The sequence below is a fragment of the Alligator mississippiensis genome, chromosome 5 (genome assembly GCF_030867095.1).
Source record: "Alligator mississippiensis isolate rAllMis1 chromosome 5, rAllMis1, whole genome shotgun sequence".
Taxonomy (NCBI): domain Eukaryota; kingdom Metazoa; phylum Chordata; order Crocodylia; family Alligatoridae; genus Alligator; species Alligator mississippiensis.
This window is the reverse complement of record NC_081828.1, coordinates 161,214,502-161,238,837: the sequence shown is the minus strand read 5'-3', so window position 1 is coordinate 161,238,837 and position 24,336 is coordinate 161,214,502. Positions and strand designations below refer to the sequence as shown.

General features: G+C 43.5%; 1 long non-coding RNA gene across 1 annotated transcript in view; it reads left to right on the top strand.

Moving 5' to 3' along the window:
• The first annotated feature begins 9,251 nt into the window (after positions 1-9,251).
• Positions 9,252-24,336, top strand: part of LOC109285815 (uncharacterized) — an 80,649-nt gene continuing 65,564 nt past the window's right edge. Inside the window, exon 1 of the long non-coding RNA XR_002093674.2 lies at positions 9,252-9,361. This is a non-coding gene — a long non-coding RNA (uncharacterized LOC109285815). The remainder of the gene's footprint in view (positions 9,362-24,336) is intronic.

Here is a 24,336-nt window from a genome sequence, read left to right as displayed (position 1 = left end):
GTGCCTCTTCCCACAGCACACAATGCTCATAGATTTTTTCTCATTCAAACTGCTACGTAATACCAAAGACCATTCTGGGGACAATTTTCTCTTGAGAGGAAACTGCTGTTACAATGATAAGGTCTGAAAAATGAGTTCATAATAGAAGGATTGGTGGGTGTTATCTTTTCACTGTTAAACAAGATCCAATGACTGAGATGATTCTTGGTCAACAAAATATGCGGCATAATATTTCCTATTACTTTACATAAATGGTTCTCAAATTGCTTGAACCAGTGGAAACCTGTCAGCCTTCAAATTTCTTGCAGACAACATAGTGGTCTTATCCAAATTTTAGTTGAAATGAAAATAAACTTCTGGGGCCCATGAAAAAAAGCGTCACCCTATCTCTAATACAACCCCACCTGTTTCAAAATCCCTCCTTACATGCCTTCCCAAAGGACGGAAAGATGTGCCACACAAACAGCCCACCAGAAAAGGCAGTGTCCCCCAGTCGCATGCAGGAGATGCCTGCCACCTCTAAAGAAAGGGTCTCATTCATCTTTATAGAAATACACTTGGCTCAAGAAAGGAGCCTATTTCAGTACTATACCACTTAAGAGATGCAACTGTGTCAAGATCCCAAGCCTTTGCCAGGTAGATGATTGGGTCCCCCCTGGGTAAAAGATGGGTAATTCACTAATTGGACAGCCTGGCTATCACAATGAGTAATGAATAAGACTTAAAGTTCTATATAGCTCCTGTAGTAACACTTTCATGGATGTATGTGTGTGAAAGAATAAAGATTTGCTAATATGAACTGCCCCCCTTTTAATGATTGTTATTGGAAATACTTCCACTCATCAATTGTACAGTTTTATATGCTGGTAAGATAAGGTACAGGAAACTCATGTGACTAGTGTGGAAGTATGTGTAGGGAGCCGAGTTTTCCGTTTCTCACAGAAAAATGGAGAAAAACGTGGATTTCCCTCTTTACCCTAGGAAAATGTGATTTTTCATTTTAACTCATTTTAACGGAGAAATCCATGGCTTTTGCACTTTTGCAAACAGCTTTCTGCAGGCTGGCAGAGTTCCAGCCTGCAAGGGGCTGGGGGTAGAGGAAGGAGGGTGGTCAGGCAGGGGGCACCGTGTGCATGTATATATGCACATGGCTGCCAGGCAGCCTAGTGAGCAGCTCCTGCAAGTAAGTCTGCAGCAGGGCAGAGTAGGGCCAGGTGGGGAAGTTCATTGCTGCTGAGAGCTCCATGTTGCCCTGGCAAGGTATCCCCTGCTGCTGCGGCAGCAGCGCAGGCAGGGGAAGCCTTGCCAGGGCAGTGCAGAGCTCACAGCAGCAACAAGCTTCCCAGTGCCGTCCTGCTCTGTCTTGCCGTGCCAGGTTGCACCAGGCTGTGGAGGGCCCAGAGGAGGGCAGCAGGGCAGGGAGCCTGAGCCCACATAGCCCACCCCCACCCCATGCACAGATCTGGGGGGCATGGGTCCCCCCTTTCCCACCTGGGAGTGTGCACAGTGGTGGGGAGCCAGCCCTACCCACTACCCAAGCCCACAGCAGGCAGGCAGCAGGGGACGGGGAACCAGGCTCCACTCCACTGCAACAGCTGATGTCTCCTGCGGACAGCAGCTGGGGCTTGGGCACTGCTGCAGGAGACAAGGGGCTGTGGACCTAGGACCCTGGCCCCATAGCCCTGGCAGCTGGGGGCCCCTTCCAGCAGGGCTGGGGGGGGGGTGCAGAGGCCTGTGGGTGGGGGCAAGGGGCACTGGCTGGGCTGGAGGGCTGTGGGAGGAGAGCAAGGGGCACCAGCAAGGCTGGGAGGTGTGGTGGGGGGGGAGTGAAGGGCACCGACAGGGCTGGGGGCTGTGGCCTGGGAGTGAGGGACCACTGTGTTCTGTGAGCTAAGAGAGCAGGGGGCTCTGATTTCCCATAAAAAAAACAAAATCAAATACCAAAATGTATAAGTATTTAGAATGTATTTTATTATAGTGATTGAGACACTGGTAGGCTTCCAAATTGCTTAAAATTTTAATAAATCAAGAAAAGTTTATGTTCAACTGATACCTATAGCTAGATATAGATGAATATAGATATATATGTGTATGTGTGTGTGTGTATAAGTGGCCTTTCATTTTAATCATGGATTTTATGATTTTAATCAGAGAATTTGCATTTTTTTTTTACCAGCGAAAGCTAGGATCCTTGGCTATGTGTATTGCAGCAGGGGTGGGTTGTTCCAGTGAGATCAGATAGGGAACAACAGTGACAGCCAACGTAATTGTACAAACAAAAGGGCTTTGAATTTCTTACAATAACTTCTAGTAACTTCACTTCCAAATATTGCTGTTCATTCAACAAATACAGTATTTTGGTTGGGCACCCTTTTTTAGACAACAGAGAAATGAGTACAACACTTCCAATCTTATCATGAATACTGTAAATTAACACTTTTTTAGTACTTCTAAATAAAATCACAGTTTAGCTTTTAATCTTTGTTTTCTTAAATACTAGGCATCATTTTAGTTACATTAAAGCAGAGTTTTGCTAAAGCTTGATTGAAAATTTGCTGTGATATTCTTCAAAGAAAAAAATACACTGATTCCTAATTAATTTAGCCACTTTTGACAATTCCACTCCAGGTACGTACATATGCATTTAGAAACCTAAGTTAGGCTCCTATTTTTGGACTAGATGTATCATTAGCAATATAATTAATCATTCTCTTTGCAGTCTCTAATCTCTTTAAGCAAAGTACAGATATTATTATCAAGGTTAATTTATTAAAATCTAATCTTTCAGTTAAAACTTTCTCTTCTGCTTCATTAACTGAAATATTCCAGTAATGTTGTACTGCAGGCTAATACATATTTCTGTGTAGCTGTCGTCATAGGTGTTTTGTGAGATCTGTGGTTCTCAACTTTTTTTAGACAAAAGGTGCCCCTTGGAAAATGCCAGCTCTTTTTTCACTTATGTTTTGACTACAGAAAGATAATTGAGCAATTCTTCTGTTGCAAAGAACTCAGAAAGATCACAAATCAGAACGTATTTGACACTGTAGATTCTACTTCGAAATCTCTGGGTTTATTTCATGAATCGTGCACACACCTAACAATGCTAGCATTGGGTGGCACCCTTGAAGAGATCTTAAGGCACTCCAGGTTGCTGTGGCACCCTGGTTAGGAAGTAAATATCAGTTTTTCAAATACCTTCCAATTTATCAGACAATGTTCTTATGCTTTCCAAAGATTCTTTGCATTTTTTTGTGGTTTCTTCTCAGACAGATGCAGTTTTCTGTGATCATCAACATAGGCATTGTCTTTCATCACCAGTTTTTTTTTAAAGTATATAAAATTTTATCTGAACTATTTCAATACAGCACGTTATGGCTTCCTGAACTGCTTTATTGCAGTAACAGAAAACGCATTTTTGAGGTTTTCTGCATTTTTGTAACAGAAATGCGGAATCTGTAGTGCATCCTTCTCATTGGGACAAGCTATTGCCAAACCCAACGTACACACAGCATCATTCTCTTCTAACTAATCATATAATATAATTGCTAGCTACATAATATCTTCAGGTAGAGACTGAGAACTAATAGTCTACTAAGACTGTAGCAACTTTAACTTTGGTAACCAGCAGCTAGTATTTGTTTTGGATTCAGATTTGGCCTATTTGGGGGACAGAGATTTGATTCGGTGATTCGAATCACTGTCCTGAATCGATTTGGCCAAATCTGATTCTGTGCCATGAGAAGCCCCAAGGCCATTGCAGCAGCCAGTGAATGGCGGCATTTTTTTTTGTTTGTTTTTTTTTAAGGAACTGGGAGCTAGGCCTGGTGGGGCAGCCTTTATTGGGGGGGGAGGGGGGGGCTAGACAATGGGCAGGGGTCAGGAGGCTCATGGCAGAGCCTCCCACATGGTGTGGGGCAGTGGGGAGCAGTGGGGATTGCCCTCCCCAATCTGGCAGCAGCCGGTGAATAGGGGCTTTTTTTAAAAGAGCCGGGAGCTTGGGCTGGGACACTGGGCAGGAGTTGGGGGGTACTCAGCGGGACAGGGGGAGCAGGCAGAGGATCGTCCCTTCCCCTCTGCTCCTGCCTCCCCTGCCCCTGCCCCCTACTTACCAGCACGGAGTCCAGGCCTAGCTCCCTGCAGCAGTGAGCAGGGGCTGCCTGAATCTCTCTGAATCTTTTCCAAATCAATTTGGACCTTTTAATTGGTCTCCTGATTTGATTGGGATTCAGAGATTTGGCTGCCAAATTGGACTGAATTGAATCAGCACCCAAAGCTTCACACAGCCCTACCACATATTATCATGCCCATCTTACTCTTTCCTTGGTTGACATACTCCCTGCCCTTCTGTCTTTGCCTCCATCCAGACATCACTGTGTTGAGACATCTCAAATTGCACCCTCCCACCTTTGTCTGGCAGCATAGAAGAGAGAGCAGGAACCCGGTGTAGGAAACGGTAGGATTCTGCATAGAAGAATTCTTTAGGTGGACTCTCCAGCTAGCTTAAGGTCAAAATACAAGGTGTAAAATAAATTTAGTAGAGAATCTAGCCCTACATTCCCATTAACTAGAAATGCATGGCAGCCTTTTGATAAGGCCTCGGTTGGGCCCACAGGCTGGGTGTGGGAATCATTTGGGGAGGTGAGGGACAGGGAATGGGGAAATGTTAAGGATTTTAAAAAAAGAAAGAAAAGGTTTGTTAAAAAATAAAGCCTTGCTGTGCTATTACGTGCTTGGAACACCTATGGTTTGTAGGTTAAAAGCATCTCCTTTTTTCAGTATTGCCTTGGTTTTCATTTGAAATGCTTCCATCACTTTAAGTAACAGTCAGCTGCCATAGAAACACACTTGAGTTCATTCTTTGTTTCTAGCATGGTCCATGTAGGTGGTCCACTGCCCCAGCCTATACTCATATTTTCAGCTACTTCTTATGGATCATAGATTAAGAACAATACTGTTTCTTATTAACTAAAATTTGCATGCATTAAATAAATATCAGCGCATGAATTAATTTAAATGTCATTGGGTATCTACACCTGGGCAGTAAGATTGCAGGATTGCAAGTTGTGTGGTAAATGGTTCGTATTTCCAATGTACAGATTTTTATAGAATGTTTCTCAGTGGTGTAACAAGCAGAATTGGCACCTGGAGCAAAACCTGTAGGAGAGCTGGGGGGAAGGGAAGAGTGTACAGTTCTAAGGGTGGAACAGGAGTGGAGGCCATTAGTTTTACCCATGTTAGCAACTCCTAAACAGTCCCTACCTGTGCTACTTCTGCCAGTACCATATGCTCTGCCTACTCCAGCTGTTGTTTTTAGCTCAGCAGCATCCAGGGTCTGATATGGAGTTCCCAGCATGGGAATGCTGCTGTGGTGCAGACTCTGGCAGTGACGGGATGATTCCAGCATCCCTCCTAACTTGGCACCCAGTGGCAGTGCCCCTCTCACCCACCCCTGTTTAAGCTACTGTTTTTTTCTAAACTGAAGACCTTCCTTATAAAATCAATCAATAAATAAAAGGATAACAAACTGAAGTGAATAGTGGTTCACCATTGGATTGGTATACAGGAGGATTGAGTTCTGTTCTTGCTTGCTTTGCCACCTGCATGTTGGAAAGCCATGGGTGAGATACTTCACATTGTTCTGTTTCACTTTCCCCATTTGTAAGTGGAAAAATGATACATGCTTTGGAAATACATTTGAGATAGATGGATGCAAAGCACTACAGAAAAAGCCAATGTTATTATTAAGTAGAAATGCTGTTCCCTGAAAAGCACTACTGTTCCCTGAAAAGTACTACTGGGGACATTAACTCATAAATAGGGGTCTTCTCAAATTGAGGAAGCAAAAGGCCGATTTTGCAAGCAGAAAATGACAGCTGCCATTTTCATGGTCTGTGAGCCCTGGCCAGCCAACTTGCCCACAGACTGGCCACTTGGATGCTGGTGCCACAGTGAGTGGAGCATGAGGCTGCCACAAGCACGTTCAGCATTCACGGAGTTCATTGGAATGGTGAGTCAACATTTGGCGAGGGTGTATAGATGCTGAAACCAGCCACAGGCAGAGTCCCAAAACAGAGACACAGGCATCTGGCACTCTGACAAAGTTCACATACGCACCACATTCCTTGTCATGATCTTTCTGCCATCCAGGAACTGATTTCAGAAGCTGAGGGTCACAATTCAGAACAGGCACCTGTTGGGATCCCAAATGCTTACAGCACTAAGGAAGGAGGTGGTCAGTTGCTGAACTGTGGTGCCAATGAAGGGTCATACATGTAGCACTGGTTCAGCTTCACAGCTATTGCTTGGAACAGGTCCCTTCTCCTCTAGCTTTCATGAGGACAGCTTGACAGTTCTTCTGATACTATGTCTTTGACCCAACTTATTAAATCCATCAGCTTGTTGTATGCATGGTGGATCACAGCCTGCTGGCCTTCAAACCATGTTAGAAGCTCCATGAACCAGGTGGCATTTTCCACCACAACTTCACTGTATCTTGAATGTTTCCCTGTTCTGGGAAATCATGAAGCTTAAGCATGCACTGTGTGCTGGATGTGATTTCCAGCTCCTCACTCACAGACTGCTAGTAGTACTGGATATGCTTGGTGTAGTAACGAACCACACTGACCCACAAATGCCACCTTGTGAGCACAGGCTCTGGTGGCAGTGACATAGTGGCATGTGAGTCCCCACTTTGACTGATGAGGGACTTCCTATACTGGACCTTACAGTCTGGACAGTGCTTGAAAGCTTTCTTGAAGGGCAACACCAAACTATCGACATCAGGGAACTGCATGCACCAGATATCATTACTAAAGACAGAATGTGTGCATTGCAGGTGACATGAACTGCATTGGGCAGCATTTTTTGGAGCACATCAGAGAAAGCTTTGCACATGTACATGTCATTTTCAGTCAGAAATGCTGAGGACTTGTTAAATTCTAAGCCATAGTTGACAATTGTCTTCCCCATAGCCTGAGACATGGTAGAAAACTTGACAGATGTGAGGTGGACCAGCTCTGTTTGAAAAGTATGCAGGTCCCAGTCTGTCCAGCTCCCAGGTACAAATAAAATGGGCAGCAGATAGTTATCTTGAGGGTTGGTGGCTTCATCAGCCACAATGGAGCAAGATGCATAGTTTGCCAATGTAGACTTTGTGGACTGTACATGTGAAGCAATCGCTGCAGGGAGATAGTTTGGTGAAGCTTGTTGGCACATGGAAAACTACCAGCATTTGGCACATTTTGGTTCAGGTAGTTCCTTAACTTCAGGTGATCAAGTTTCTCCAGCGAGATGTTCACCACTGCAAAAGCCTCTACGAGGGAAAATACCACCTCTTGCTTTGCCAAGTTGTTTTCCATGGTCCTTTCAAAGAGCAAAAAAACAGTTGTTTGTTTCTTGCTCTGAACGTCAGCCTCTGCAACAGTCTTTCACTTCATGTGCACCTTGGACTCGAAGGGTCAATCTGTGCTGGTCTTCCTTAACACATCCAGAGTCACAACGTAGGTAGTACAGAACAATCTGCATCCATCTGCATGCAAGGTCCCTGAAGGATACTACTTTACGTGGTCCAGAGCTGAAACGTATTGGGCTGTCTTACAGGATTTCTTCTCAGTGTTCATCCGTGCTCAATCCTCCTCAGGCTGCATCATTCTGCAGTAGCATGATGGCACCTGCTTAAAAGATGGCACCAAAATCCTCTTGCTTCCCTGACTGGTCCTGGACTGGATCCTCTACTGAGCCTACGTCACAGACTCAGCCTCTGATTTGCTCCCTCTCCCCTACTTCTTCCCTCCTATTCTTTAAGACTGCAGGGCTTCCCACCATTTTCTCTGCTTGCCAGTAAGCTTTTTTTTTTTCCTTCAGTGAGCCCACCAAAATTGCAGAGCCCACCATTTTTCACGGAAAATGTCTGATTTTGCATTTTCCATGAAAAAGATGAAATTGTGATTTGATAGGTCTCTAACCTTAAGTTCTGAAGCCTCATTAGAGCATTGCTCCATGGCATATAGATGAAAATCCTTTCCTATGACTTCCCATTTCACTTTTCTGATAAAGTGGATAGTTTTTTACCTTAGATAGATGCAGTTACACAATATATATTCTGTTGAGTATTCCACATCACTGTACATTGAAATATATCTTCATTTGGGGGTTTCACATTGTATCTGGTTAAGCTAAAGCAACATGAACCTGTATTCATGAGCTCCAAGATTTGACACAACCTCTTTTGGGATGAGAAAAATGTAGCCTTTCGTTTCAAATGATCTTTTCTATTGCCTTTTCCTTAAAGGGGGCTCATAAAGCATTTACAACCCAGAACATTTCTTAGCTCATGACTTTATTTTGAATTTATTCTATATCACAGAAGGATGAAAGATCACTTGGATTTTCTTGGCAAAGGAAGTGGGGTTTACAGTTACATTTGTGCTTTGCTTTCAGATAAAAAATCATGATTGCTAGGCCAAAAACTTGCAATATTACCTACATTACCAGCAAGACCTATTAATTCAGCATGTCTGGCAACATGCCACAAAATATGATTGCAAATCTTGGTGAGGATGGAAAAATGTGGTTTATATTCTGCATTGTCAGATAGACTGGCAGCAAAACAAAAAATTGCGGACAACTCAATTCAGAATTCTGAACAGATAAGCAAGTCCCTGAATAAAGTACCATCTAATGAAATAATATACAAGTCCAGCAGTCCTAAAATGCAATATAAATACACTTCAGAGAGCACTGATTCTCTCACTTCATCTCTCCAGGGAATACTGTGTGTATCATAAAACCATTACACACATTTTCATACACTATTAGTGGTCTCTGCTGAGACTAGACTCTGTTCATGCTGAAGTTTTTTTTTAATGTATCTCCCTGCCAGAGGTGAGAACGAGTGTTCCTGTCAAATTAGAAATTGATAAAAGATTGTTATTTATATCCATGCTTAGCATCAGTGAGGGGAATTTAAAAAGGATCTAAAATAATGAAAACAAATCAGAGGCTAAATTAATCACTCATCAGCCTCAACTGAACTAACAGTGGAATTATCTTCAATGGCATTATGCCAGAGATGGACTGGAATCAGCATATCTAATTTACTTCAATCTTGAAATACAACTAGATGTATATTCTTGTAGCTAAACATTAATCTGGTTATCTTTTTAAAGTAGGTTAATGATGAATATACTATATCCATATTGTCCATCAATATTTATGCTATAATATTATTTTCTGTTCTTCCAATAGTTTTAAATGAGGTCTAAGAGTTCTTGGTAAGACTACATCATTCAATACCATCCATTTTTACTTAGTGTGATCAACTGATGCGTGAAGAAATTATCTACTTAAGTGAAATTTTTAAGTAAGTAACATTTATACTTAACTGTGTCGGGGTGGGGAAAGGGTGGTTATTTCTTTAGGTGGTTGGTTGTGAATAAACATAATGATGTAAAGTATTCTGACTGCTAAAACTAAAACGATTGTAAAATATTTTAAAGTGTTGGGTAAGTTGAGAGGGCACTGTTCACAGAATAATATAGCAAGCATGTGAATCTCATAACTAGGTATTTAAAAAAAATCATTCAGCAGTATTGTGTTTATTTACTGCACTTGTGACTATCTGAATTACTGTTCAAATTTGCATTTTTTTCCCTCTTCTCCATAAACAAATAGACTACAGTTTTAGTTACAATGATCTTCATTTTACTATGTCTATGAGCAGTGAGTTGCTAATATTCAGTTTTGGAGGTTTGGACTGTTTTGACTGGACTCTGTTAATTTGCATTGATTCTGTTCCTTGTTTGGAAATCTTTAAAGCCTAGAATAAGCCTGACAACTAATCCATTCACGATCATGAATTTGAATTAAGAAATATGTTCTGCAATATTTGCTTTAAAATAAGCAAGTTTCGTAGGGCTGTGTGAAAGGGCACCGTTTTGTTTTGACTTCTGCTTTGACGTTTCAATGGGACAGTGTTTTGTTTTGAGTTCCATTTAGTTTCGAAGCACTGTTCCGTTTTGTTTCATCAAAACTGTTTTGCTGTTTCAATGCCGTTTCGGCGTTTCGCCCATAGGCTATAGTGGGGAAGCATGAAACTGCCCATAACTTTGTCATTTCTTGGCAGATCTGGATCAAAATAGTAGTGATGGTAGCCCCTTCTCAGGGCATGAAGCCTGCCAGGTTTCAAGGACATAGGTGCAGGGGTTTCTGGGAAACTGTACCTCAAGCTGCTGACAAGCAAAACTTGTGATGTGTGACTTTGTGTGTATGTGTGTTACAGAGCAGAGGGATGAAAACTGCAGGGATGGTAGCCCCTTCTGAGGCCATGAAGCCTGCCAAGTATCAAGGAGATGGGAGCAGTGGTTTCTGGGAAGCTGCACCTCAAACTGTTCAGAGCAAAATTAATGGGGGGGGTGTGTGTGTGTGTGTGTGTGTGTGTGTGTTAAGGCACAACCGTTTTTCCATCTCTCCCCCAGCCAGGGACTGTGACCTCACGGAAGGATCACAGTCACTGGCCAGCTACACAGTCGATGTCAGAGCAGTCCTTCCCCTCTCTTTTCCCTCCTTCTCCTTAGTTTCTGTTTTCCTGCAAGCAAGCCCAGCTTCGAAACTTGAAACGTTTAAAAACTTTCAAAACATTTCGACTGCCCGCGCTTTGCTTTAAGGCTGTTTCAAAGCCTTTTGTTTCATTTCAATTTTGCTGTTTCGAGCTCGAAATGAGTCAAAACAGCATCAAAATGAAACACCCAGCAAAATTTCGCATAGCCCTAGTGTTTTGGCAAACCTAATTGTCATTAAACCTCTTGCTTTCAGCCAGAATTCTAGCCAAAACAAGCAAGATGCAAACCCAGACAAAATTAATTTGTTTAAAAATTCCACAACACTCAGACTACTTTACTGTAGTATTCAACTTGCCCCAATAATTAATAACATACTTTAATTGACAAGGGAAATATTAGAGACATATCAAGCAGAATAGTTTTTAGATTCAGCACTGAATGTTACTTCATAGGTGGACAGATTGGAAAAAACCCCCATGGTTTAATTTATTATCTTACCCTCAGAAATGGGAAGATTGGGATTCAGAAGGTGAACAAAGGTTAAAGACATCTAAGTCTGATCATAGATTGCACTTAACATAGGGAAGATTGGGAACATCTCAGGGAAGGAGAAGAAAGGGATAGAGTGGATTTTGTGTATGGAGTGTTATGTAACTGTTCATAGGATCATAGAAAATTAGGATTCATAGATTCAAAATGCTAGGGTCAGAAGGGACCTCAACAGATTACCAAGTCCCACCCCCTGCCTAGGCAGGAAAGAGTGCTGGGGTCAGATGCCTATCCAGCCATCTCTTAAAGACCTCAAAGGTAGGGGAGAGCACCACCTCCCTTGGAAGCCCATTCCAAATTTTGGCTACCCTTACTGTGAAGAAATGTTTCCTGATATCTAGCCTAAATCTCCTCTCTGTCATTTTGTGACCATTGTTCCTTGTTACTCCTAGTGAACAGAGCATTGGAAGTGACCAGAGGTTGAAAGGGGCCTCAGGAAGCTATCTAGTCCAACTCCCTGCTCAAAGCAGGACCATCCCCAACTAGATTGTGCCAGCCAAGGCTTTGTCTAGCCAGGTCTTAAAAACATCCAAGGATAGAGATTCCACAACTTCTCTGGGTAACCTGTTCCAGTGTTTTATTACCCTCCCAGTGAGAGAGTTTCTCATCCTATCTAACTTAAACTTTCTTTGCTGCAACTTGATCATAGGAAAGCAGGGTGGAAGGGACATAATCTAATCTAGACCCTGTTCAAGTCAAGATCATCCCAGTCATGTGTCTGTCTAACCTGCTCTTGAGAGTTTCTGGGGACAGAGATCTCATAACCTGTATAGGTAGCCTGTTCCAATGCTTAACCACCCTCATAATAAGAGAGTCCTTCCTAATCCCTAACTTAAATTTCTTCTGATGTAATTTGAGGCCACTGCTCCTCTCCCTTTTGGCCAAAGAGAACAATATATTTCCATCCTCTTTAAACTTGTCCTTGTGAATTTGAAGACTGTTATTGAATTCCCTCTTAGTCTTCTCTTTTCCAGTAAGAACATAAGAAGCATTACATTGGGTCAGAGTAATGGTCCATCCATACTAATATCCTGTCTTTGACAGTGGCAGGAGTGGATACCTGAGAGAGAGCATTGAACCAGGTATATCTAGAGTGATCCATCCCATTCATTATTCTTCCTGGCATCCACTGTCATTGATTTAGAGCTGCCAGAGGAAACATCTTCAACTGTTCTGTTTAATAGGTATTAATAGATCTATCATCCATGAATTTGTCTAGTTGCTTTTTGATTCTGACTATACTGTCTACCTCTATAGTCTCTCCTGGCAATAAGTTCCACAAGGTAACAATGTGCTGCATAAAATAGTTCTTTCTCTTGTTAGTTTTAAACCTGTTTCCTGCTAATTTCAGTGCGTGCCCCCTAGTTCTAGTGGTTCTGGGACTTGGTATACGAGTCTCCTATTCATTTCGTCTCCACCCTTCATGCTTTTATTGATCTCTATCATAAACCCGTTCAGCTGCCTTCTTTCCAAACTGAAGAGTCCTAGCCTTTTTAGTCTCTCCTGATCTGGCAGCTGCTTCTTACCCCCAGTCATTTTGGTTGCAAAACTAGGCACAGTATTCCACATGAGGCCTCACCAGTGGGAATGAGAAGAATTGCTTCCCTTGATTTGCAAGTGAAACTGCTGTCAATACAACCCACTATTATGCCGTTGGCCTTTTTTTTGGATACAAGAGCACACTGGTAACTCGTATTCAGCTTATGATCTACTGTCATTCCCAGGTCCTTCATTGTAGTACTAGTCGATCATTCTTTGGTCTGTATTTGTACATCCAATTATTGCATCCTAAGTGCAGGATTTTGCACTTGTCCTGGTTGAATATTATCTCATTGATTTGGCTATTTCTCTAGTTTATCCAATCATTCTGGATCCTCACTCAACTTACCTATCTGTTAGTTTTTAGCCAGTCACAGAGTCCCTGAGTATAAGTTAAAGCAGTGTCCTAGCTGTTCTAAAAGCATCCCTCAGCTCCCATGGATCCAGTGCAACAATTTAAAAACAGCCACAGTACAGAGACATCCCAGCCACAAGCCATTTCTTCAAACAATGCACCTCATATTAGAAGCCAGGAGCTAGGGGAGGAGGATGGATGCAGAGTCAATATGACAGCTGTCTGTCTCATACACATAGGTTGCCCATTATGGAATTGACGTGTAGATGGCTAGGCTGAATTATTTGCTTCCTTCCCCTGATGGAGCGAGGACTAGGATCTGACCCAATGCAAGAAATCCCCACAAGCACAGAGGTAGTTCCTGTAGAGTTAAGTGTAGCTTCAGTTAAACTAGGTCAAAGAACTTGAAGTCCTTTCTAGAGATACTGGTAGCAGTCAGGTGTGTCTCTTGCTCCTGACTCACTGCCAGAATTGAAGGTAAGCCATTCTTAGTCATGAAACTCAGCTAATTATTTTGGTCCCATTAGGAAGCTTATGGCATTTAGTGGAAAATGTCAATGGTCTCTCTCTTTTTTTTAAATCTGAGATTCCTGCAGTATTGCCTAAAGAAGAAATACATCATTTAAAATGTTCTACTCTAGTTAAAATATGACTAAATCTAGTATGTGAAAATCTATTTGGATATGCTCATTGTTTAATGATATAAGCAGAGAAAGCAACCTTAGATGCTTTGACAGTCTTAGCATCTAACATTAACTGGAGTAGCTGGGAATTTCATAATGTATTCTCATCAAGCTTTGTGAGACTTACACTACACATCTACATGTGCGCTTTATTGTGGAATTGATTAATTAGCTGCACAGTAAAGCTTTACTATCTGCATGTATGCCCATATTAGTGTGTGGTAAATTAATTAACTCCACTATAGGATAGTACTGTCCAGGACAAGTACTATCCTAGGGTGAAGTAATTTAGACCACCACAACAGGTGTAGACAGTAACCAGGGCTGTCAGGATGCTACAGTGCAGGGGCTGCCTGCCAGCTAGCCCTGAACTGGTAACACTCTTGTACCCTGGCCAGCCCCTCCGCTGCCCGATGCTACCAGCCAGAGCTCAGAACTGACCCCCCAGGCCACCTACCAGCTAGAGGATGCTCTACCCTGCCTTAAATTGCTGTGAACCTGAGCACATGTGTAAACTCTACGCTTGGGAGCAGCTGACTGGTGCAAACTGAGCTGAAGTTTATTGTGTCGGGGTACTTGCGCATGTAGATGCACCCACTGAGCATCAGATTTAGCTTCAGAGATCAAAAGCAATTAAAAAGATTTCTTAATCGTCTTTTCACACTTCCTGTCCTGGGGCAAGTGTAGTTCAATTTGGCCAGAGAACCTGATGTGAAGGGAAAATGGGAGCAGATGCTTGTTGGGACTGAGGATTCAGTTGCGTTGGCTAGAATGAGGGCCAGAGCTGGTTGAAGCATGACGTTGATTTTACTGGAAGATGCTGAAGGGGAAGGGATGGTGTGTGTGTGTGTGTGTGTGGAGAGTATAGTTCTCAGGTTAATCATTCTCACAAAACTGGAGCTAATGCCTATCTAGTTGTGTCTCTATTATTGCCTTTTTGTCAAGCTATCTTTCTATTTCACTTATATTTTTAATATCTTTTTGTTTTGTTTGGGATTTTCTCTGTTTTATATCCTAGGTCACATAAACTGTGCATTGATCTAAGATATCTGGGATTTTCTATTAAGTGGTTAGTGACAAAAAGTTCTGTCAAGTAGCCAAGAGAGCGCAAGCTTGATTCCTGTTTCTTAAGGAGACTGGGAGGACCTGAGCCCCAGTCATAAAAAAAAAAAAAAAAAAAAAAAAAAAAAAGTGCAGATCCTTCATCAAAGCACTTTGGGAAATCTGGATGAGGTCAGCATAGACACAACCACACAAAACTGGCAGGGAGGGAAGCGGACTTACTCAGCTGGGAATTTCTAAACAGTCCCAGCTGAGCTGCCCTCTGCTTGCTCTGCCCATTCTGGCTCTATTGCTCTTAGAGTAACAACAATCAGGGCCTGTTTTGGAGTTTGCAGCCTGGCAGTGCTGGAGCACAGACTCCAGGAGGGTCAATTCCTGATCCTCTCTTAACTTGGTGCCCAACCCAGGTGCCTGTCTCACCCACCCTTAGCTAACACTACAGACCTACAACAGGCAGAAACTTCAGCTGTAGCCTCTCTCCTGCCCAGAAGGAGGCAGAGCAGTCTGCCTCCTTGCAGCTGCTCCTGCAGGTAGGGAAGTGTGCTAAAGCTGCATTAGGCAACAGCAGACCTCCATTGCTCCTATTTATTGCCTTCAGCCAGTTGAAAGCTAAGGGGATTGTGGAATCCCCTGATCTTAGTGGATTAGTAATAGGAGAATGGGTATGAGGATTCATGAGTTCTTAGTTCTGCCAATGTAGTGCTGCGAGACCTTAGGCAAGTCACTTAGTTCTTTGAAACCCTTGGAGGAAAGATGCAATGCAATTAAAAAATAGGAGGTGTTAAAAATGAATGAGAAGTATTTTCACACACTTTGACTTGGCATTTTTAACAGTTTAGCCAGTGTTATGCATAGGACCTGATCCTGTTCTCACCTCATCAGGTTTTGACAGCTGTTAAGCCTTTGGCCTTGAACCTTAGAGTTATTTATAACCTTGCAAAGTGGGTATAAAATGCTACTGCTCTCAGCTGGTAGCATATTTCATCCAGGTTGCACAGGTATAAATGCTTACAGAACATGCTGAGCAATGTAGAATGTAGCTCACTGACATCAGTTGATTTGCGTCTGGTTTTTGTGTGTATAAATGAGGGAATAATTGGTCTACCTGGCCAAATTCTCTATAGGCAGAGGAAAATGCCATTGATGTCACTGGGCCCATCCACGTCAGCAGAGAATTTAGCCTGATATGTTTCAACAATTTCTGCTCTCTATCCACGCAGGTTTGAATCCCCACCTAGCACAGACTATGCAATAGATGAACTATGCCTTTCATTTTAATTGTACTGGAGATTTTTACCCAAGGCCATATGGCTGGGTGCACAGTTTGGCATCCTTCAGCTGCCTTTAGACAGAACAACTGTTACTGTAATGGTGTGAAACTAAACTATAATTAAATGACCAAAAAGGTTATGCAACACCCCCTCTAAATTAAGAACATGAAAAGCATTTTTAACACTGCTCTTCATTCCTCATAAGTCAGTGGTAGGCACATTTTCCTAAATACCTGCAAGTCATTCCTACTTTCATCTAATACCTGTTAAATGTTAATGTAGAGTGAGGTAATAAGAGCTTAAACCTAAATATAGTACTAAAGTACATACCAAGGAAGATATACATAGCTGTGACTCCATCCCAGTACAGGCTGTCCGAGCACAGGCATAGGCACTAACTAAGTCCCAAATAGGCTTTAAGTAGTTGCCTATGGGCATGTGTAGATGAAACAAGGGCCCCACATTGAAGCAATAGGTTTTTAAAAACACCACTTCAATTTAGGGCCGATTGAACCTCCGTGTTGTGCACGCACCCTGTTGACTTACCTGCCTCTCCGGTGGGGAGGGGAGGGTGAGCTGCCAGCAGGCAGAGTGGTCCCTGGACTGGGGGGAAGGGGGGGGGTGGGGCTGGTGCTTCCCTCTGCAACAGCGGCATCCTCTCTCCCCTCCCCTCCTTCCCCACCCCCGGCAGCACCCGCCTACAGGCACCCGGCTTGGATGATCCTGGGGGGCACCACAGCTGTGGAGGGAAGCACTGAGCCCCCACGCAGCTCCAGGAGGTAGGCAGGCTCCAAGGAGGGGAAAAAAAAAAAAGATCAGGCTTGCCGCATTTCTTCGGCAGAGCCTGCTTTCCCCGGCTGCTGCCAGGCTCCCTGCAGGGCTTCCTGCAGTGCACAGAGCTGCACATGGCTGTAGGGGCAGCAAACTAAAACTCCTTGAAGGAGTCCCAAGTCATTTAAGGCACATTACGCCATCAAATTTCCTATAGTGCCTGGAATTAATGCGCAATATGCTGCCAAGGCACGCAAACACCAACACCATTAAAGCTGTGCAAAAGCATTTAACCCGCTTTAAAGTATCATGCACACACGCTTCTCATTTCGACACATTAATTAAGCACCTTTACTTTTCATAAATATGGCCTTAAATATGGTCCAAATTAATTTAAACCTATACAAGGTTCCTGGAATCTCTGGAAAGTATTTTAACAATACTTACAGAAGCAGTATGTTGGCCACCGTGGTGCCCCTTTTTCCCCTGAGGCAAGTTAGGCTGTTATGTCTTCTGTTGCGTCAAGCTTGACTGTGTCATTTTGCTAAGAGGTTAGACCAGGGGTAGGCAATCCTTGGCATACGTGCCAGAGCATGGCATGCAAAGGTATTTTGCTTGGCATGCTAGTCCCTGGGGAGGATAGCAGGGGAGCCATGAGGGGCCCAATCCTTGTTGTGGCAGTGAAGCTCCAGCCCCTTTCCTGTCATCTGCTTCAAGCAGCGTGTGCATCTGCCTCTGGCAACGAGCCTGGCTGGGGCTCCAAACCACCTGTATGAGCAGCCCAGACTCCATGGTGGGCACATGTGCCTCAGGGAAGATGGTGATAAAGGGGCCAGGGCTGTGCTGCCACAACAAGGATTGGGTCCCTTGCAGCTCCCCAACTATCTGCTCATGGAATGCTAGTATCTTAGAAGTCGAGGTTGCAGCTTTTTTTGGCACCCTGCCCAAAAATATTGCCCACTCCCAGGTTAGACAATGGATTTGTAAGGGAGATTTTAGATGGGGATGATTCCGACTTGGACAGGTTTGACTAACTTATGGAAGTTTCTTCCAGCCCCGCTTCTCTATGTTTTTATGTTTCTATTAGGGAACTTAAAACAAATAAGAAAGATACAATTTGTCAAAAGACATTCTCTGGGATTATCCTGGGATTTTTTTATTTTTTTTTGGGGGGGGGGGGGGGAGTTGGTGGGAAGGAAGGAAGGAGTTAATAATAAAACAAACAGAATATTACTGAAAAATAATAAATGAAGATGTTGTGAGCGCTGCACTTGGGTGTATTATTTTATATTGTATTTTAAGTTCATTACACTCCTGGCATTCTGCTGCTGACTATCAAATGGACAGGTTACCTAGGTTGTGTCAGAGATATAGGAATCTTAGAGGAATCTAACCTTATAAAATCAGTTTAAGCAAACCAATAAGCCATTTATAATACTTCTCAGAGTACCTGCTGAGCTTTTCAATAAAATTACAATGATAGTCTCCACTTCCTTAACTGTGTGGCAGAATGCACTTCTGATTTAGGAGATGCAGTAGACTGATCATTCTGTTCATAAACTGATTGAAATAGAAGCATGATTTTAAAGTTTTATATATAAATAAAACTTTACATGCACATGCACACACACACTTTTACAGGTTTATATATATAGATAGAGTGCTTTAAAAAAAAAGAAAACTTGGGCCCAATCTTCAGCTGGTGTAAATTAGCCCACCCCATTGACATCCATACAGTGAAAACATTTTACCCTGTCTGTGGATCTGGCCCAAGTATTCAGTCTTCCAAATAGGCTTGTGAATTGTAAATTGTGAATTGTAAATAAACAGTGCAGATGTAGTTAGGGATCTTCTGGATGGGCTAGACATTTTTAAATCTTCAGGTCCAGATGGCCTCCACCCAAAGGTGTTGAGGGAGCTGGCAGGGGTCATTGCGGAGCCCTTGGCTCGACTGTATGAGCATTTGTGGTCATCTGGCCAGGTGCCGGGGGATTGGAAACTGGCTAATGTGGTCCCAATTTTCAAGAAAGGGAGGAAGGAGGACCCAAGTAACTATAGGTCTGTAAACCTCACCTTGGTGCTCAGGAAGATCTTGGAGAGAATCATCAAGGAGCACATCTGTGGGGGGCCTGCAGGGGAGATCATGCTCAGGGGCAATCAGCATGGGTTCACCAAAGGCAGGTCCTACCAGACCAACCTGATTGCCTTTTATGACCAAGTAACTAAATCCTTGGATGATGGTGTTGCCGTGCACATAGTCTTTCTAGACTTTAAGAAGGCCTTTGACACTGTCTCTCACCCCATCCTCATCAATAAATTAAGCGACTGTGGCATTGATGCTTACACAGTTGGATGGGTAAAAAATTGGGTAAAAAATGAGTAGTGGTGGATGGGTTGTACTCAACCTGGCGAGATGTGAGCAGTGGGGTACCCTAGGGCTCAGTCCTTGGGCCCACACTGTTTAACATCTTCATCAGTGACTTGGACGAGGGGGTGGAAAGCACGCTGTCCAAGTTTGCTGATGACACTAATATGTGGGGTGAGGCTGACACACTTGAAGGGAGAGAGAGGCTGCAACTAGATTTAGACAGACTACAAAAGTGGGCAGATGAGAATAGGATGGGGTTCAACGTAGACAAATGCAAGGTGCTGCATCTTGGGAGAAGGAATCCACAGCATACATACAGGCTGGGGAGTTCCCCTCTTGAAAGCACAGAGGTGGAAAGGGATCTCGGATTCATTATTGACTCCAAGATGAACATGAGTCTCTAGTCTCTTTTTATGACCAGGTTACGAAAAACCTGGACACAGGAGGAGGGGTGGATGTCGTATACTTAGACTTCAGGAAGGCCTTCGATATGGTATCCCACCCCAAACTGGTGAACAAGTTAAGAGGCTGTGACTTGGATGACTACACAGTCCGGTGGGTGGTGAATTGGCTGGAAGGTCGCACCCAGAGAGTTGTGGTGGATGGGTTGGTTTCGACCTGGAAGGGTGTGGGCAGTGGGGTCCCGCAGGGCTCGGTCCTTGGACCGATACTTTTTAATGTCTTCATCAGTGACTTGGATGAGGGAGTAAAATGTACTCTGTCCAAGTTTGCAGATGACACAAAGCTATGGGGAGAAGTAGACACGCCGGAGGGCAGGGAACAGCTGCAGGCAGACCTGGACAGGTTGGACAAGTGGGCAGAAAACAACAGAATGCAGTTCAACAAGGAGAAATGCAAAGTGTTGCACCTAGGGAGGAAAAATGTCCAGCACACCTACTGCCTAGGAAATGACCTGCTGGGTGGCACAGAGGTGGAAAGGGATCTTGGAGTCCTAGTGGACTCCAAGATGAACATGAGCCGGCAGTGTGACGAAGCCATCAAAAAAGCCAATGGCACTTTATCGTGCATCAGCAGATGCATGACGAATAGGTCCAGGGAGGTGATACTTCCCCTCTATTGGGCGCTGGTCAGACCGCAATTGCGTGCAATTCTGGGCGCCACACTTCAAGAGGGATGCGGATAACCTGGAGAGGGTCCAGAGAAGGGCCACTCGTATGGTCAAGGGCCTGCAGACCAAGCCCTACGAGGAGATACTAGAGAAACTGGACCTTTTCAGCCTCCACAAGAGAAGGTTGAGAGACGACCTTGTGGCTGCCTATAAGTTCATCACAGGGGCACAGAAGGGAATTGGTGAGTATTTATTCACCAAGGCGCCCCCGGGGGTTACAAGAAACAATGGCCACAAGCTAGCAGAGAGCAGATTTAGATTGGACATTAGGAAGAACTTCTTCACAGTTAGAGTGGCCAAGGTCTGGAACGGGTTCCCAAGGGAGGTGGTGCTCTCCCCTACCCTGGGGGTCTTCAAGAGGAGGATAGATAAGTATCTAGCTGGGGTCATCTAGACCCAGCACTCTTTCCTGCTTATGCAGGGGGTCGGACTTGATGATCTATTGAGGTCCCTTCCGACCCTAACATCTATGAATCTATGAGCCGCCAATGCCAGACCGCAGCCAGCAAGGCCAGCCATACCTTGTCATGAATCCAAAGATGCATCTCAAGCCAGTCCAGAGAGGTGATACTCCCCCTCTATGTGACTTTGGTCAGGCCGCAGTTGGAGTACTGAGTCCAGTACTGGGTGCCGCACTTCAAAAGGGATGTGGCCAGCCTGGAGAGGGTTCAGAGGAGGGCCACCCACTTGGTGAGAGGGCAGCAGGACAGGCCCTATGAGGAGAGACTGAAGGACCTGAACCTGTTCATCCTCAGCAAGAGGAGGCCAAGGGGGGACCTGCCTACAAACTCATCTGGGGAGATCAACAGCAAATATGTAGAGCCTTTTCTCCCCAGCACCACCTGGGGTGACACAGAACAATGGTCATAAGCTGATGGAGAATAGGTTTAGGTTAGAGATCAGAAGGCAATATTTTACAGTTAGGGTGGCCAAAATCTGGAACCAACTTCCCAGGGAAGTGGTCCTCGCCCCTACCTTGGGCAAATTCAAGAGGAGGTTGGAGGATCACCTGTCTGGCATCTTATGAACCCAGCATTCATTCCTGCCTGTGGCAGGGGGTCAGGCTAGATGATCTGTTCGGGTCCCTCCTGACCCTAGCTACTATGAAACTATAATTATTGTCATGGGTGACTGGTGCCACTTTAGCCAGGGGGGGTATGTGCCTGCCCCCCCAATTATCAGTCAGTGACTGGGGGGGAGGGTCCCCCCACGGCCAATCTTGCTCACCAGTGGGGTGGAAGGAGAGAGGGATTGGCAGCTGTTTCTGGAAGTGGCTGTGGCCACTTCCAGGAGCGCTACTCCCCAGCTGGCACTTGCAGGGGCAGGCACCAGCACTCCTGCCTGCCCCCCTGCCCATCACCTAAGAAGCGAGCACAGCCGGTCAGGGGGTGTATGTGCATGCATTGCCACTGATTATTGTTGTTGTACAGGTAGAGACTCTAACTGCAGTTTTAAAGTGTTTTGAATACAGTTGTTGAGTGCCATACTTTAGATACACAGGCCAACAGTTCCCAATTGGATACCTAAAATTAGTTACCTCAGTGCATATATTGACACCTAAACCCAGTCAGGTTTTGGGTTTTTTTCTTATAAGTATTGGGTACCTACAGCCCCTGTTGATTACAGTGGAAGTTGTACAAGCTTGATATCTACATTCTGAGCAACTGGGCCACATTGTTAAGTCTGCTAATATCCAAAATGAGGTAGTGGTGTCAATCTGGCACCTAAAACTAGTGAATATTTTTGTAAAATCTTAGGTTTCTTGCTCTCAGCCAAAGACGAAAGTGACTATGGAACTGGAATTAGAACTAAAAAATTCCAGATTTCTCATCCCTTACCACTAGACTTCTGCTCTGAATCATATTATTTATATACACACACAGGTGCTCCTTCCTAGTCTAAATGAAATTACAATGAGATTACACTGTTGTAGAATCACATGACTAACAGCAATAAAATAATAAAGTAATGTCATAAAGTAATATGACAGCTGTAAATTAATGTACAGCTGTGACCTTTTCCACATAACCAGTCGAACAGAAACTGCAATAATTCCTAATGGCCTTCACTATGAATCCTGAACCATTTGCTTCATAAGGTTCTTTCCAACTGGATTTTATTTTAACCTGAATTTTCAGTATTAAGCACTCTGAGGCCTCAGTTGTGATTGAGGTTTCTGTTGACCACTCAGTACTAATAACAGTTTGTAATAATACAGTCCTTTCAGATTTTGGTTGGAATTATCTTTTGACCTTTCCAGATTCTGGTTCCATCTGCATAGGGCTATCAGAGAGTCTAATGATCCACTGGTGTTTAAAACAGGATCAAAGGGGCACTTACTTTTTCCTTTGATTTCAGTTAGTTTGGTACTGTAGCCTGTATAATTACACTGCCTTGAGATATCTTGGCATAAAGCATTACAAAAGTTGAGAGTAATGCTTGAGTGAGCGCCCCCCACCACTGGTATAATCAATTCCTTTCATGGAATTTGCACTAATGGAATCTAGCCTTTAACATTGGAGCATGATCATTTACGAAAGCCACCATACTCTTGTCTTAAAAATGTATGGGTGAATGACATTTGCAGTATTTAAAGGAATTGTCCCACAATTGCACACAAAAATGGCTATTGCATGTGTCTATACTGATCTTAGAAAAGATGTTGAATTTGTTTTACAGCAGTCCCCACATATTCTAGAACATAGGGTGCCTTTCAGTGTGACAAAAGAGGGGGGAAGGTATCTCCATAATGATGAAGAGCCACTCTGGTTCTTATTAACTTGTGATTTCTAGGAGAGAATGGCTAATATCCTTGTAGGTCTGATAACCCATAACTAAACAGAATGATCTGGGAATTCAGTAACTACCTTCTGTGTATATTTCACTGCTTGTTACCATGTAGTAACAACACTGCACTATACTGGTTTCTTTTAAGCATTTGTGTATTATATCCTCAGTGACGTGCTGCCAGCATTTCAACAATGCGCTTCCACAAAAATATTCCCAATAAGTCTGTAATAAATTCTGTGTCCCACTGGTGCACAACAGAGGAGAGGAAAATGGAGGAGAGGAACTGGGGGATATTAAGTTCCTTAATTTATTTCTCTCTCTCTCTTTTTTTTAGTGTTTTGAATTTTAACCTAGGAGATTTTTACATGTTAGGTTTTTAAAGAATTTAATATTGTGTTAGCAGGCCTGGGATTTTTTTCTTAAAGCACAACTACATACTGTAGTTCCTAAGCTTGATGATCATATTTAAATAACTTGGTGACAGAAAGGAAGTAGACTACAGGACAATGAATTGCTTGAGATATTTTAATAGATACAGTGAAGCCTCTCGTTACGTTGTTCTCTGGGATAATTCAGGGACAGGGCAGCCTTGGCTTGCACACACTTCATCTAATGAGTTCACCCTACACTTGATGAGGGAGTGAGAAGCATTATTCTAAGTTAATGACCATCCCTGAGGACAGAAATAATTGGAGTTGAGGAAAACCTGTTTGAATTGCCAGGACCATGTTTTAAGGCAGGTGGGCTCGTATGCAGTGAGAGTATCACATCTCTTATTCTGTTTAACCACATGGGGAAACAGTATTTAGCATGCCTGATAATGTTCATTTTGGAAGTGACCATCTGTTGGAAACGGCACCTTTTAAATAGGCCTAACAATGCAGGAATGCCTAAATAGAAAGTGAAACATCCCTTAGTCGGGTGCTTAATAAGAAATAACCAAAACTCTGCTTGTCATATGTGCTAGGGATTCCTTTTATTCAGAGATGAAACAACACAGACATGACACACAGGGTAGCAGCAGCAACTATTTTTGCCTTCCTGCCCCTGAAAACTAGCACCGGAGGCTCCTGCCTCAGTTCAGTTACACTACTGCTCTTATCTTTAATTAGGTAGCTATTTGTTTCCCTGTAGACAAACTTGCTGATTGCCTAATTAAATCTTGGGTGCACTTCTCAATATCCCACACTCTATCCGAAGACACTCCCCACTTTCTTTGAGGAAAACTAAATGTCTTATTTCAGGTGACTGTAAAACACA